At 49.9% G+C, this 14,657-nt stretch overlaps 1 protein-coding gene across 1 annotated transcript in view; it reads right to left on the bottom strand.

The window, feature by feature from the left end:
• The window catches only part of LOC105467513 (ankyrin repeat and SOCS box containing 2), a 43,226-nt gene extending 34,146 nt beyond the window's left edge, over nucleotides 1-9,080 (bottom strand). Inside the window, exon 1 of the mRNA XM_011717145.2 lies at nucleotides 8,944-9,080. The gene's annotated coding sequence lies outside the window, so the exon portion shown is untranslated. The remainder of the gene's footprint in view (nucleotides 1-8,943) is intronic.
• Nucleotides 9,081-14,657: the final 5,577 nt, after the last annotated feature.

The raw sequence follows: 14,657 nt of genomic DNA, 5'->3' as shown, positions 1-14,657 counted from the left end.
GTTAAACCTTAAACTCTCTGTCCCTGGGGATCCCCTATGGCCATGTCGATGAAAACACCTTAGCATTGGCCAAGGGGGAACAGAAGACCGGGGAGAGTGGAGGGATCTCGAATCTGGAGGTCAGGATCCCTACGTCTACTTTCAGTTCTGCAACTTACTAGCTGTATGACCTGAGGCAAGTCACTTCCCCTTTTCTGGGCCTCAGTTCCTTTATCAATAAAAATGCGAACGAGACAAGCTTCTTCGCTATGCTATAGAAGCATATGTGAGCTAAGATGTGTAGGCGGCTTGTAAGGGGTAACATGATTTTTTAATGAGGACCCCTCATCATCTCCAGGCAGCTGCTGGCCCTGCAGCCTGGTGTGGGCCAGAGACTCATAGACAGCACGCGGCTGCAGTGGCCCTTCCCTGACCACATCAGAGAAGGCCCTGCCCTGACCACGTGGCTTCCTGGAGGCGAAGGCACCCAGGTAATGGTCACCCAGAATCACCAATCTCGCAGCTCATTCCAGACTCACCAGGCCCTTCCCAAGCCTCTCCCATGGGTTGACACCACTCAGAGACTTTACATTGGCCAATTATCCATGTCATTACCCTCACACAGTCCTGGAAAGTAGGAAGCTTTTTCACTGAATTAATTCCTCTACAGCCCCTCTCCTTCCAAAAGGACCTTGATGTTCCTACATTATTTGTCCCATTTTACAGATGAGGCAGGTAAAGTTTAGAGGGGGAGGTGAGGGGTTTATAGGAGGACAGACAGTTAGAAAGCTGGGATTCAAAGGCTGATCTTCCAACCTCAAATCCAATGCTCCTTCTGGCAATTCTAGGAACACTGACCCAAGCAACTGGTACACACATGGGTTTGGAGCAGACCCGCCCTCATCCAGCTGCAGCCAGCTATCCTCCCAGCTGCCCAGCACCCCCTGGCCTATATCTGTGCCCTGGGCACCACACCAGCCTCTTTGCCTGCTGCATGGAAGGTACATGCAGAAGGAGGAGAAGGGCTTAACCTTGACAGGACCTTGAGAAGGTCTACTCCTTGGACTACCTGCTATGGGCCTGTCTCCCTAGAAACTCCAGAAACTTCTGAGGAGCAGGACTATGTCACACTTGTAACCCCAGGACCTAACTCAAGGCTGGGAACACAATAGATATTTAATAAATGCTAGATGGACAGGTGAATGAATGACAGGACCACAACAGTGCTCAAACCCTTGGAAGCACAGCTGTTATGGAGTTTACTTGAGAGAGAGGGCCTCTGCCTTTGAGGAGGCAAATTTCCCACCCCACTGTGGACCCACATATATCTCTTGCTTTTCCCACGGAGGTCCCCAGCCTTCAAGGGTTCTTGGGTAAGTTACCCATCTTTAGTTGCCTCATGCATAAAGTGGAGATATTAGCAAGTGTTATTATGGGGTTGGTGGTAGAGTCAAAAGGGCTCACATGTGTACAGGCTCAGCTGTGGGTCTGGCTCTAAGTGTGCAATGGGTCTGGCTGTTAGTAAGTGTGCAATGCACGGGCTGCTTCAGGACAGGAAACTCCCCGTCCCTGAACTGATGCAATCGTAGGCTGGTGACAACTGTCAGGGATGCTATGGCAGCATCTGCTGGGGGACAGGTGGTGCTGCTCAGCCCTAGCGTGAGGGGGAGCTTATGAAGCAGTGGGTGGAGCCAGCTTGACTCAGTTCACACCCCAGCTTTGCTGGTTGTTAGCCGGGAGAGCCCCCGGAATAGTAGTTTCTCCATCTGTAAAATGGACATAGTCAGAGCACCTATTTCTTGGGAGAGGGCAATGATTCGGGTGATGCCTTGCCCCTCTTTAGACCTCAGTTTCCCCTTGTCATGAAGATGCTGCCCAGCTTGATTTCTGAGGCCTCTGCCTGGGGGTTGGGCGGCCTTCTGGGCCTAAGTCTTGGAGGGAGGCCAGCAGCCTCAAGGGACACTCTGGGAGGCCGACTGGAATCAAAAATAGCCCTTTCCCAAGGAAAGCAGGAGTCTAATGGGCCCTGCCCAGCCAGGCCAGGGGCCTGCAGAGGGAGGGGCTAGTCCAAGGCCTGTGCGGAGCAGGGGAGGCCTGGCCCCCCAGGGCCTTCAAGAGTGCCTCTTCTGCCCTCTTTGCAGCATCCCAAACATTGGATCTTGAGGAGCCCCACCTTTCCCCAGGTGACAACTGTAAAGTGGCTGTGACAGGGTTACTTAGGTTAATCCACGTAAATTACTTGGGTAAATCCACTCAGAGCAGTGCCTGCTTCATTCAGAGCCGGTGCTCTTCTAAGTTGGGCCTTAGTCTCTACATCTGTGAAATGGGAAAAGAGGCACGGACCCTGGCAGGGCTATAGTGAGGATCAAAATCACATTTGAAAAGTGGTCCTTTTCTTCCTAGTACCTTCCCCTCTCCACCAACCCAGGTTTGCAGGCAGCCAGGGTCTGCCAGGAACTGGCAGTGGATGGGGTGGGTCTATGCGGTTGTTTGAGGGGCTGGGGTGGAAGGTGGTCACTCTCCAGATGTCTTAGCAGAAAACTGGGGCTAGAGGAGGCACAGCTGGGAGGGTGGGGCCAAGAAGGAGGCTGGCAGCCATCCTCCACCACACCAAGCTCCACCAGAGGCTTGGGTCATGCCAGGGGCGTGGGTCAGGCGTGTGAGGCTGCACAAGCCACTTGGCATCCTTGGCTGTGTTTGTGGATGGAACTACTCATCAGCCTACCCTGCCCTGAAGGTGCCCTTCCAGAAACACCTCGAGCATCTCCTCTACCAGGAAGCCTCCCTGATGGCTGAGAGTCCTCTGCTGCCTCCAAGGGCCCCCTTCGCATTCTACTGCTTGGACTGCCTGCTATGGGCCTGTCTCTCTAGAAAGTCCAGAAACTTCTGAGGATCAGGACTATGTTGCACTCATGTTGTAACCCCAGGAACTAACCCAAAGCCAGGTACACAATAGGTATTGAATAAATGCTGGACAGACAGGTGAATGAACCATAGGATCATGACAGTGTTTCAAACCCTTGGAAGCACAGCTGTCATGGAGAAGTTTACTGCACAGTGGTAGACGGTGGCACGGCTCCAGTGCCCCACTGTCTATACTCAGCCCTAGCTCTGCCACCTCCTGGCCGTGTGATGGGGAGCAGGTTACTCGGTGCCTCACTTTACTCATCTATAAAAGGAAGATAATAATGGCATCCGGTCTATGGAGGTGTTGTCAGGAGAATTGAGGTGATGAGGATAAATGTGGAGCACCTGGCAGGCACACAGCCGGTGGCCCCTAAAAATCTGCTCGTGTTATTCCACAGGTCCCAAGAGGCTGTGATTCTCTGCCATGACCCCAGAAAGTGAGTGAGACAGCCTAAACCTTTCCTGCTGGGAGGATGCTACCTGAAACTCGTGCCCAGCTGGCGGTTCTCTAGGAGGCTCCATCCAAGGGATTGGGACTCCCACAAGCTCTCTTCCATTTAACAAGACTGAGAGTGAAAGTGAAAATGAGTCCCGAGCCCAGCCTTCACGTGACAGCTGTGGTCAAAAGCTGCCGCTGTGACTGTCAGCTCCCCAGGCTGTGCGCAGAGCCTGCTGAGTGGCCCCAAGAGTCAATCATGGGGCTGGAGCTTGGGGAGGAAGGGGAGCTCCACACCCTGCCCCGAAGCCAGCCTGGGTGGTGGATGGATTCTGCCACTCCTTTCAAATTCCCCACTCTCCAGGAACCCTCCTGTCCCCCTGCCCTCTCTGCTCACATCATCTGCTGCCGTAGACTTTGGAAGCTTGAATTTCTGCACGAGGTGACTGCCAACAAATGACAAGAGTGGCCATTTCGTGAGCACTTAATTCATTTAACAGTGCTGGGCACAGAGCAAGTGCTGCGTGAGTATTTTGGTTAGGGTTCACTTGTACCTTTTAGGTTTGGCTCTTATGCAAAGCCTGCAGTTCAGATCCACGTGTCAACCTCAGGTCACTACATCCAACTGCAGCAGGTATGGGGAGAATCGGAACCACAACACCTTCCCTTGCAGTGAATTTCTCTCTCAGCTTTGTTTTTAGTTTGAACCACATAATAAATCTATCATAAGGGTATTCTTGTTCCTATTCTATAGATGAGGAAACTGAGGCACGCTGAGGGAGAAAGTGACAAGGAAGAGACTAGAGGCTACATCTGATTTTACAACAAATTTTCATCCCACACAACGAATAGCAACCTCTGGATGTTTTTCAAGATTTGAGTGAAGTCCAGAATCAAACTGAAGACTGTGTGTGTGTGTGTGTGTGTGTGTGTGTGTATTCATATTCAAAAAGACTATATACACGCTACATGTATTATATATATTATAATATACACATAATAATTTATTATATGTTAATATAATATATAATATAGAATTATATTAATATATAACATATAATTACATATAATATTAATAATATATAAGTATATATAATATTGATATATAATCATATAATATATATTTAATATAATCATATTATATTTAATATAATCATATATTATATATTATAATATATGTGATATAATTTATATATAATTATATGTAATTATTAATATATAATCATATAATATATGATTAATATAATCATATATTATATAATAAAATACATATAATATACACACTCTCTATAAATGTACTCCAAAAGCTTCAGGGTCTCCCAAGTATCACATGACCCTTAGCTGAGGCAATCCTAAAACTTGGCTGCTTGGGCTAGCCTGGGGACACATGAGGAGTTGGGAATTAACCGGGCTGTTACTTGGCACCCAGGGCACTCGACCTCCTTCCTTGCAATGCTCTCTCCTTCTGCCGAAACTGATCTCTCTGATCTGCCTTTGCCCCCAGGATCCAGAGTGGTCCTAGGAAACCTAAGGAAATGCTTCCAGCTGGGGGCCTCGGGGGTGTAGGACATTGTTCTCTCCCCTTCCCGGGTCCTGTTGTTTTAAAACCTAATCAATAAAACTTGAGCTGGTGCCTGTGGGTCCTTGTCCTGCTTCCATCCAAGCCACTTTCACAGGTTGCCTCATTTTACTTTTTCAGTACCAGGGAGAAGAATGGCCTTCCCACGGTGCAGAGGAGGAGACTAAGGCCTGGAATGTATGTGGTACAGAGGTTGAGACCACGCCAGCCCGCCCCGTCTTCATCAGGCCCTCTGACACAATATTAAGGGCCATGGCAAGGAGTCAGTTCCTCTGTGACCCTAAACCTCATCCCTGTGGAGATTTCCTCTCTGCTCTGGCTAAGACATGGTCTGACCTTGGTAAGGAAAGGGGAATGGAATCCCAGCCACCTTGCCCTTGACCCCCATGAGTGGCCAAGTCATAGCCAGGGTGGGCCTTTGGCTGTGGGGGCAGTGCTCTCAAGCCTCCGGCTGCCCTGGTGCCTGGTGTCTAGGGCCTCACAGCTGCTAGGACTTTGAGCCTTTGCTTGGACCCACACCATCAGCTAAGGAAAGCACCCACGAAGGCCAAGCTTCCAGTTTACCCCTGGCCACCACCACCACTGGCTCTGTCATCTCAGACCTTTTGATGCTGATTTCAAGCTCCCGGCTCTCGAGTCAGGGCCTTGTGGCTTCCAAGGCTGGGCTGGGGCCGCTGGAGGGAACTCAAGAGGTGCGTTCAGGGCTGCAGGCCCAGCTAACTCCACAAAACAAGGCTCTTCTCCCCTCTGTACGGAGTGGGGGTTTGACTGCCCCTACATCACCCCGTAGGAGGTGACAACCAGGGATTTGAACCTGTCCAAAGCTGGCTCTGCTCCCACGCCAGCAGACACTCTGTGCCCATTGTATAGAGGAGGAGACTGAGGCTCCATCTCAAATGGAGCGCCTCTTGCTGACCCAAATCTGGGTGAATCTCTCCCGAATAATCTAAGACCCTAATGAAAAGTCTTGGTAGTTTATTTACTTATTGATGTACATTGACGATGCCACTACATAAAGAAAGCAAGAATGACGGTGAGAGGAAGAGAGGGAAGAAGGAAAAATTCAGGAGAAACCTCCCATTTTTATGTGGAAAGTGCCCTGTTACAATGATGAGCATCCATTCTGCACAGGCCCAGATGCCCACTACCTGCGGCAGTGCCAACACCACCAGCTAAGAAAAGCACCCACAAAGGCCAAGCTTCCAGTTTACTTCTTTGGGTCCCTGAGCTATTGAGTCTCTAGGCTCACGGGTCACCTTCTTCTCTACCTCCTGAGTGAAGGGCCCTTCTGCTGCCTCCTGGCCCTGCCAGAGGCTGGCCCCTCCCCGCATCTGTGTGGCTCAGACACTCACAGCTCAGGACACAGGACTCCAGGTCCCTGACCCATATTCTGCCTGGGCTCTACAAATGCCAGGCTCTGTCATCTGTGCCAGTGACTGGAGGTGGGGGTGACAGGGGTGGATGGGGCTGGTCAGTCCACCTCTGAGCCTCCCCAGCACCCCAGTCCTAGTGCAGCCCACCTAGCCCTGTTCTGTCCCTTGGGCACCCAAAGACGGTGAACCCTCACCTTGGTTCCTTAGTGGCACAACACATGGGGGTTCTGTGGCTCTAACTCCAGGCAGCAGAGCGGGAAGGCTCGGGCAGGGCAGGGGGAATCCTCCATAGTCCCCTCCTCACCTGCAGGGCTGGCTGGAAATCTTTTAAGCTAGATCTCACCCAAATCGGCGAGGTGCTTTTTCCTTTTTTTATCCTCTCTCCTCTGAGTTCCCCTGACTCCGCCTTTATTTAAATCTTTCTCTTCTCTTGTCTCTGCTTTCCTCTCTCCTTTTTTACTCCTCTATGTCCCATTCTTTAAAACAGGCAGTTTAGGAATCAATTTATTTTTATTTCAGCACCACCTCCCCAAAACATTCCTCTCAACCACAAAGCTCTTAATAACTTCATTCATATTCCTGGGCATTAATTATTCCAAAAGATGGTGCTAAGGAAAGAGAACCACAGACACAAGCCACTCCTGCGACAGCCGCCTCCTGTGGGCAGACTGACCCTCTGCAGCGCAGAAATGGAAGGACACTGGGCGGACCCAGAGATATTTTTGTGCCTCCTTTGGGAAGACTCTTTGGATCTAGCCTGTCCACAATATACGGGCACCTTATGATGCCTTGACTGTGCCAGAGACATTTCCCCTGGGTGCACGATGGTCCTGTTTACCACTGCCACAGCACCTCAAGAGGCCACAGGACACTGTGGCTTTGAATGTGGACCTTGCAGACCAAGAGGTCAGATTCCTGACTCCAACACTTAACGGCCGCCCAGCTTTACCCAAGACATTTAAGCTCTCATAACCTGTTTCCAGACCTGAAAATGGGAGTAACAATCACCTGTAACTCATGGCGGCCTTGACAGAGGTCAATGAGAGAAACCTGCACACATGCTTGGGTTAGTGTTCAACGAATGCTTGCTGGTATGGCCTGTGTTGTCACTGTAAGGTCATGGTGGGTGGATTATACAGCGTCCCCCACCCCTACCACCACAAGGCACTCATGACCCGGCCTGTTTGTGCAAGAACAGATGATGCAAACTACCATGGCGCCCAGTGGAGCCGCTGCCAGCTTCTTCTGGGGACACTGTGCAGCACATGGGCCTGCCATCAGCTGTCAGGACCCGTCCAACTGTTTTGGAAGTGCCTCCAGCATCTGCCACTGGCTGCCTCATGGTGCTTCTGCCCAGGCAGAGTTCAGGGCTGTGGCGGGGGAGCTGGCCCCAGCTGGATCTGTCTGTGCCCCTCGGAGCCCCCTCAAGCCCTCACCTCACGAAACAAGCTTATCTTTAGAAGAGCACTCCTGTCCTGTGCAGAGGCTCAGCTTCTGCCCTGCTTCAGGCCCTCCTCATTTACCTGCCCTCCCTCGGAGTCACCAGCCTCCTTGCCTCCTCATTCCAGTTCATACCCCTGGCTTCCCGAAGAGCCACCGAAGTCAAATCTCACATCCTCCAAGGGAAATGGGCCACTGAAATGAAAATGATTCTCCACCTAGAGGCACCAGAAACCAAGTAATGTTTCTGGGCTTCCAATTCTGGGGCCTGAGATGTGAACACACGGGTGGCAGTGTAGGTGCCTGGCTGTGTCCCGTCATATCCCGGATGCTCAGTGCGTGTGGCTATGTGTGTGCTGTCCTCTGCTCAAAAACTCTCAGGAAGTGTTCCAACTTCTTGCTTGGCCTGGAAGCATCTGCCTCTCCCTCTGGCCTCCCCTTCCAGCCTCACCCCCATTTTTCACGTGCAGGACCCTTTGCCAGAGCCACATTTCACTTTCTACCATCACCCCAGGTCCCTTGACTTCCCAGCCTTTGCCCAAGCTGCTCCTCCAACTAGAGGTCTCTGGTTCCACCCTGAGGCATCCCACCTATCCTTTCAAAGGCCATGGCCTCCTTAAATGCATCATGCATATGCGTGTGCACACACATGCATGGTATTCTTGCATCCCTGCATTCCACAGCTTTGTTAAATCTCACATAAATAACATTCCTCCATTTCCTCTCCTAACCCCAAGCAGTTGAAAGCAGAGCCCATGGCACCTTGGTTGCTATGGTCTCCCACAATACCGTGCATGCCTAGGCACTCTGCAACAGTTACATTAAATTAACTCCCACTCATGAAAACCTCTATCTGTGCGCCTGACCCGAAAGCATTTCTGAAAGTCATTTGTCTGACAGATATTGCCCAAGACCTACGGACCCAACAATAGCATCATTGATAACTCCTCTTGCATTTCCATTTTTAGAAGTGCACAGCAGAGTGATATTCTGAGCGAGAGTCCTCCAGAAGAATGGGTAAGTATGTGCAAATTGCTGAGCCTCTGTTCATTGCATCCAAAATGAAAGTCACCAGCATGCTGTATAACTCAAGAAAATACGAGAGAGAGGGAAAAGCAACATCGCAGTTTGACTACAAGAGGTTTCCAGTAAGTACTGCAGTTGAAAATCCCAGCCAGCCAAACAATCTTTTGCAAGATCTATATAAGAAAGTTGAAAGCATGCATTACCTGTTAGGCTCTGAAACAAGGGTACAATTCAGGGGTAATACAAAGGATTTTCTTGAGAGTGTCTGAATTCAGAACATGCTCCCCGAGTTTTCCTTCTGCCCTGGCCCCAAGCTTCTGGCTGCTCTGCCAGGCAGTTCTGAAACGCTCTCCTTTGAAGCAGGGAGTTTATTTTGGGGCCACCGCATGACCAACGTTGACAAGCCAAACTATAAGATGTTATGCATCTCAGATTTCCTGTTTGGAGGTTGCACTGAGGAAGCTGCGATCCTGCCTTCCGTTCCTCTGGGTGCATCGAATACAGACTCTCACTTCAGAGAGGATCCCGGAGCTTTGGCCCTCACGTGATGTCATCATTTGTGATCCTTGACATGGAGGCCATATATGGGTATGTTTCTGGAACTACCCAGGAGGGAGCCAAACAGGAGAGAGATGCAGTGGGTCAGAGACAGAGGCAGGGAAAGAGGATGAGGAGACGCAGAGTTGGGAGACAAAGAGTGAGGAGCAGGGGAGGAGAAAGAAAGGGGAAGAGGAGAAGAAAAGGCAACAAAGGAGGGAAGGCAAGACGGCAGAAAGGAAGAGGATGGAGTGAAAGAGGAGGGAAGTGGGGGAGAGAGGAGATGAAGGAGTTGATGTAAAAGGGCTTTGGAGAAATCAAGGTTCGGTGCTGAACTTGTGGCAGCATTTGGGGATACCAGGTGTCTGGCTGCTGGATACTGTGGGGTGGGGCTGGGGATACAAAGGGCCAAGGTACAAATGAGCCAACAAACAGAGAGGCATGCGGGCAAGTCCTGGGCAGAGATACACAGCAGAAGGGAGCCCTTCCTCCTGGTCTAGGGAAGAATGTCCCATTTCTGGAATAGGTCGAATGTCAAAGACAACACACACACAGCCACACGCACTGAGCGTCTGGGATGTGATGGGACTCAGCCAGGCACCTACACTCCCACCTGTGTATTCACATCTCACGCCTCAGGGTTGGGGGTCCAGAAACATGACTTGGTCTGTTCCTCTATGTGGAGAATCATTTTCATTTCAGTGGCCCATTCCCCTTGGAGGATGTGGGATTTATGACAGCCACAGCATGATTTCTCACCAATTAAAACTCAGGAAACCTCAGGATGCCTTTACATGCACTTCGAATATTCCACAAGGAAATACATCTCAGTATACAAGGTGCCATGGGGTTGGGTCAAAGTTCTGGAGGTATGACTGGTGCTAAAGACAGGAGGGACACTAGTGGTCCCCAGGCAGTCCCCCAGCTTCCCTGGTACCTGCCAAGTTGCTCATCACCCCAGCTGGGACAGTCTTCCCAGGCCACTGTGGCTGGGTGGCCCCTCAAAGTTAGCTCAGGTTCAGTCCCTTCCAGACCCATGTGCTATGGAGGGAGTGCAGGAGAAGGGCAGAGAAGGGGCTGTCAGATTTTTTTTACTTTTGGGGGTGTTTCCTCCCCGGTAGAACGTTCCAGTGGCCTCTGTGAGACAGCTCCCCGAGGCCGGGCTGCTTTCCTGGGCTCCTTGCTGGAGACAAAACACAGGTTCCTCTGCTTCCTGCCCACCGCCTGCCCCTCCCCAGTCCGACCTGGAAGGTGGGCCATAATCACACAAGGCCCTTCCTAGGTCGCCCTCTGCCTTACCTGCTCAGTCCAGACAAAGCTCTTGTGGTCAACAGAGCTAGAGAAACTCAGACTCCAGATCCCGAGTCTTATACTTGGGCTCAGCTTTAGAAAATCAAGACCCAAGTTGTGGATAAGAGTCACAGAGCACAGAAAATGCACTTGGGGGTGGGGGTGGACAGCAGACGATGGGGGCTTGCCGGACACAGTTTGATTGCAACATGAAGGCATTATCTTGCCGCACTCACAACAACCTTCCAAGCATCACCGCATATGACAGATGAGGAAACTGAGGCTCAGAGAGGTTGGATGGTTTGTCTATGGTGCCACAATTTGTAAGTGATGGCTTAGTTTATCTGCCCCAGTTATGTCTGACACAAAGACCACTGCTTTTAGCCATAGCTGTATCTCCTACGATCCAAGTGTTGGGGCAGAACAAGGAACCCCGCAAGGAGGATGGAAAAATTCCCGAAAGTCTAGGTTGCTGATAGTGGTTCCTTTGGGAAGAAGCTGCTAGAAGAGTGCCCTGGATACATACTGTCCTGTAGGCCAGCAGACAACATGTCCTCGGGCTGAGGACTTCTGCTCCCCTGTCCCCATACCAAGGAATCCAGCATCACTCTGTCCTCTTCTCCTCTGGGCTCCTCCCATGCTCATAATTCAGCAGTGGGGTTTCAGCCAGGGCTGTCAATTCAAGCATGAAGGACCTTTGCCGGGGTGCATCACGTAGGGATGGAAACCTCGCCTAGCCCATTCTTTTCCTCATCTGAGACGTAGGGCAGCTGTCAGGTGGACAGGCTGGGTGTGCTATCCCCAGTGTCCAGATAAGGAGACCAAGTATGCCACAGGGGATGAGCCAAGGCCCCGCCTCCTTCACTGGGCCACGTTCCCATCCGAGCCTTTCCACAGAAGGGGCCAAACCACAGGCCACTGCGAGGTATCAGAAAAGTGACCACAATCAAGGACCCCAATGCCCACTCTTAAATGGGAGAATAGAGTTTATTGTCTTACTCAACCACAACCAAGCCTTTCCCCACATTTACTGCCCCTCCAAGTCCCTGGTAAATCTGAACTGTATCCAAAAGTACATGTGGCTTTCCCAAAGTGATGAAGTTGGAACAAAATCTGTGGGGCAACAGCAGAGTGTTTATCAAATTAAAATGAAATATACAGGGAAACAGTCACAATATGTTAAGTGGAAAAGACAAAGCTTCCCTCTTTTGTGCAAGTGTGCATAGAAAAATATCTAGAAGGAAATGCTTCATGTTAATAAGTCGCCTCTGTGTTTTCAAAATTTTCAGCAATTACAGTGTGGAAAAAAATGGCAATATTATTTAGGTAATTGATTGGATTTGAGTTTCTGGTTGGGCAGTAGGGCCCAGCTCTTACCAAGATGGACCATCGTTCACAAGGGTGTCCTCCTAGAGTCTATTTCATAATTCCCTCTGTGACTGTCAATAGACAGGCCAATCCTGTCTTTGTCTTGAGTTTTGTGGACGCTTACTGGCAGCAGCAAGCTTCCTAAGACCGGGATGAGTTGAAGACCAGGGGAAAGAAAGATATTCATCAGCTTACATTGGTATTGGGTTGGTGCGCCAACATAATAGCTTATCTCCAAGGTGGCTGCCATCCATTCCTTCCCTTCACATGCATGCATGCATGTGTGCCTGTGCATGGGCATACACACATGCACACACACACACACACACACGTACACACCAAACTCCACCCAAGAGGTGAGTGTATTTCTTCCTTCCCCTTGAATATTGGGTGGTCTAGTGATTGATTTAACAATAGAATGCAGTGGAAATGATGTCCTGAGACTTCCAAGGCTAGGTCATGAGATGCTTTGTAGCTGCCATGTTGTGAGGAAGCCCAAGCAAGCAACACCCAGGGCCCCTGGAGCATCCGGCACCAGATAGAGGGGTGAAGATGCCCTCTTGGAGGTGGATCCTCCACCTGAAGCTGCCACAGCTAATGCCACGTGGAGCGGAGACAAACCACCCACAACTTCCTGACCCACAAACCACAAGCGATGATAAAACGGTTGTTTCGTGCCACTGGGGATTGAGGTAGTTTGATGCGTAGTAATAGTCAACCCAGACAGTCGCCAAATATTCACTATGGTCTCAGCTGCATGCTCCTCAGCTCTCGTGTGCTATCCATGAGCTTTTTTCTGACTTTCCACTTGTCTTTGTTTCCATTTACAAAAAGAAAAACAGATTCAAACTGATTTTTTTTTTTAACCTCACTCTTTACAAAAGAATATATTCCCAAGTCATTTCCCAGTTCTTGGGTTTATCAGACCAGAAGCTTCTTTTGGCTGAAATTCTGTCTTACGAGGGTATTGTGATCCCTCTAACTGGAGGGACTCTTGGCTATCCTGATGTTCAGAGCCCTCGTTTACTAGTTCAGGCCCCAAGAGGTTCTGTGACTTCTCTGACATCACCCAGCAATTTGGGAGCAGAATAATTCACACATTGAAAACCATGCCAGCGGGAACCATGCCCCATGGGATCAGACACTGATGTGCTAAAGCAGAGACCCTCTCCTGGCAAAGGTGGGGACAGCGTTCAAGCTTCTGACTAGAGCCTGTGGAGGGCAGGCAGTGTGACCCAGCGGAAAGAGAACTGTGCTGGGATCTGGCCCTAGCTGCTCATTATAATCATATTACACTTACCTATGCCTGTCCCACCCCAGAGATTCTGATTTAAATCATCTGTGTCGAGGCCCAAACAGGACTAATTTTTAAAAACTTTTTATTAAAGTTAAATATACCCACAAAAAAGTACAACTTTCACAAATGTACAGCCCAGTACATTTTCACAGACTGGACACACCCAACATCGGAATCAAAAGTAGAATATTACAAGCACCCCAAGAGCTCCCCTTCCCCACAAGCCCCAGCCTTTACCCCACCACCCACCACCTCCTGCCAGGGGTGACCACTCTCCTGACTGCTAGCAGGACAGGTTCCTTTGAACTTCATGTGAATGAAATCACTGTGTCTCCTTTCATTTAACAACACATTGCGAGATCTGCCCATATTGTTTCATGGAATTGTAGATTGTTATTTTAATTGCTATGTAGTATTCCATGCTGAGTATATCACAGTTTATTCATTCTACCGTTGATGGACATCTGTGTGGTTCCCAGCTTTGGGCGATGATGAAGAGTGTAGCTATGAATATTCTAGTACATGTCTTTTGGTAAATATTCATACTCCTTTCTCTTGGGTATACACTTAGGATGGGGATCACTGGGTCAGAGTTTAGGCCTTCGTTCAACTTGAGTGAAACTGTCACATGGCTTTCCAAAGTTGTGTCAATTTGCACTCCCATCAGCCATGCATAAGAGTTCTGGTCACTCCATATCCTTACCAACAATTGGTAGATTCCTTTTTTGTTGTTTTTTTAAATGGAGTCCTGCTCTGTGGCCCAGGCTGAAGTGCAGTGGTGAGATCTTGGCTCACTGCAACCTCTGCCTTCCAGGTTCAAGCGATTCTCTTGCCTCGACCTCTCAAGTAGCTAGGATTACAGGTGCCCACCACCACACCCGGCTAATTTTTTTGTATTTTTATTAGAGACAGGGTTTCACCATGTTGGCGAGGCTGGTCTTGAACTCCTGACCTCAGGTGATCTGCACACCTCAGCCTCCCAAAGTGCTGGGATTACAGGCATGAGCCACCACACCCAACCTCCATCTTTTTTCATATTATCTATTTTGATGGGCATCCGTGGCATCTTGTTGCAGTTTTAATCTGCACGCCCCTGATGACAAATTACAGTGAGCATTCGAGCAGCCCTGACCTCAGTGATCTCTGGAGCCTTTTTGGGGTCCCTAACTTTGCACAAGCCTCACAGGCCACCCTGGGAACAGCCCTCCAGGGAGGGTTTTTGTGGGGAAAAAAAGGGAATAGAAATAAAAATGCAAAGGCAGAAACTATGCAACTGATCAACCTGCAAGGGAGTGGGAAGAAGAATGTGGCCACCACAGGAAAGCCCCAGGACTCACACCTGGCACCAATGTGGGTTTCACTCTCCCAAGCCTAAATAGAACCTGCCCTCCCTTACTCTACCCCCTCACCCGGCATTATCCTCCC

This window comes from Macaca nemestrina, chromosome 7, assembly GCF_043159975.1.
Source record: "Macaca nemestrina isolate mMacNem1 chromosome 7, mMacNem.hap1, whole genome shotgun sequence".
Classification (NCBI taxonomy): domain Eukaryota; kingdom Metazoa; phylum Chordata; class Mammalia; order Primates; family Cercopithecidae; genus Macaca; species Macaca nemestrina.
This window is presented reverse-complemented; position numbering and strand designations above follow the sequence as displayed.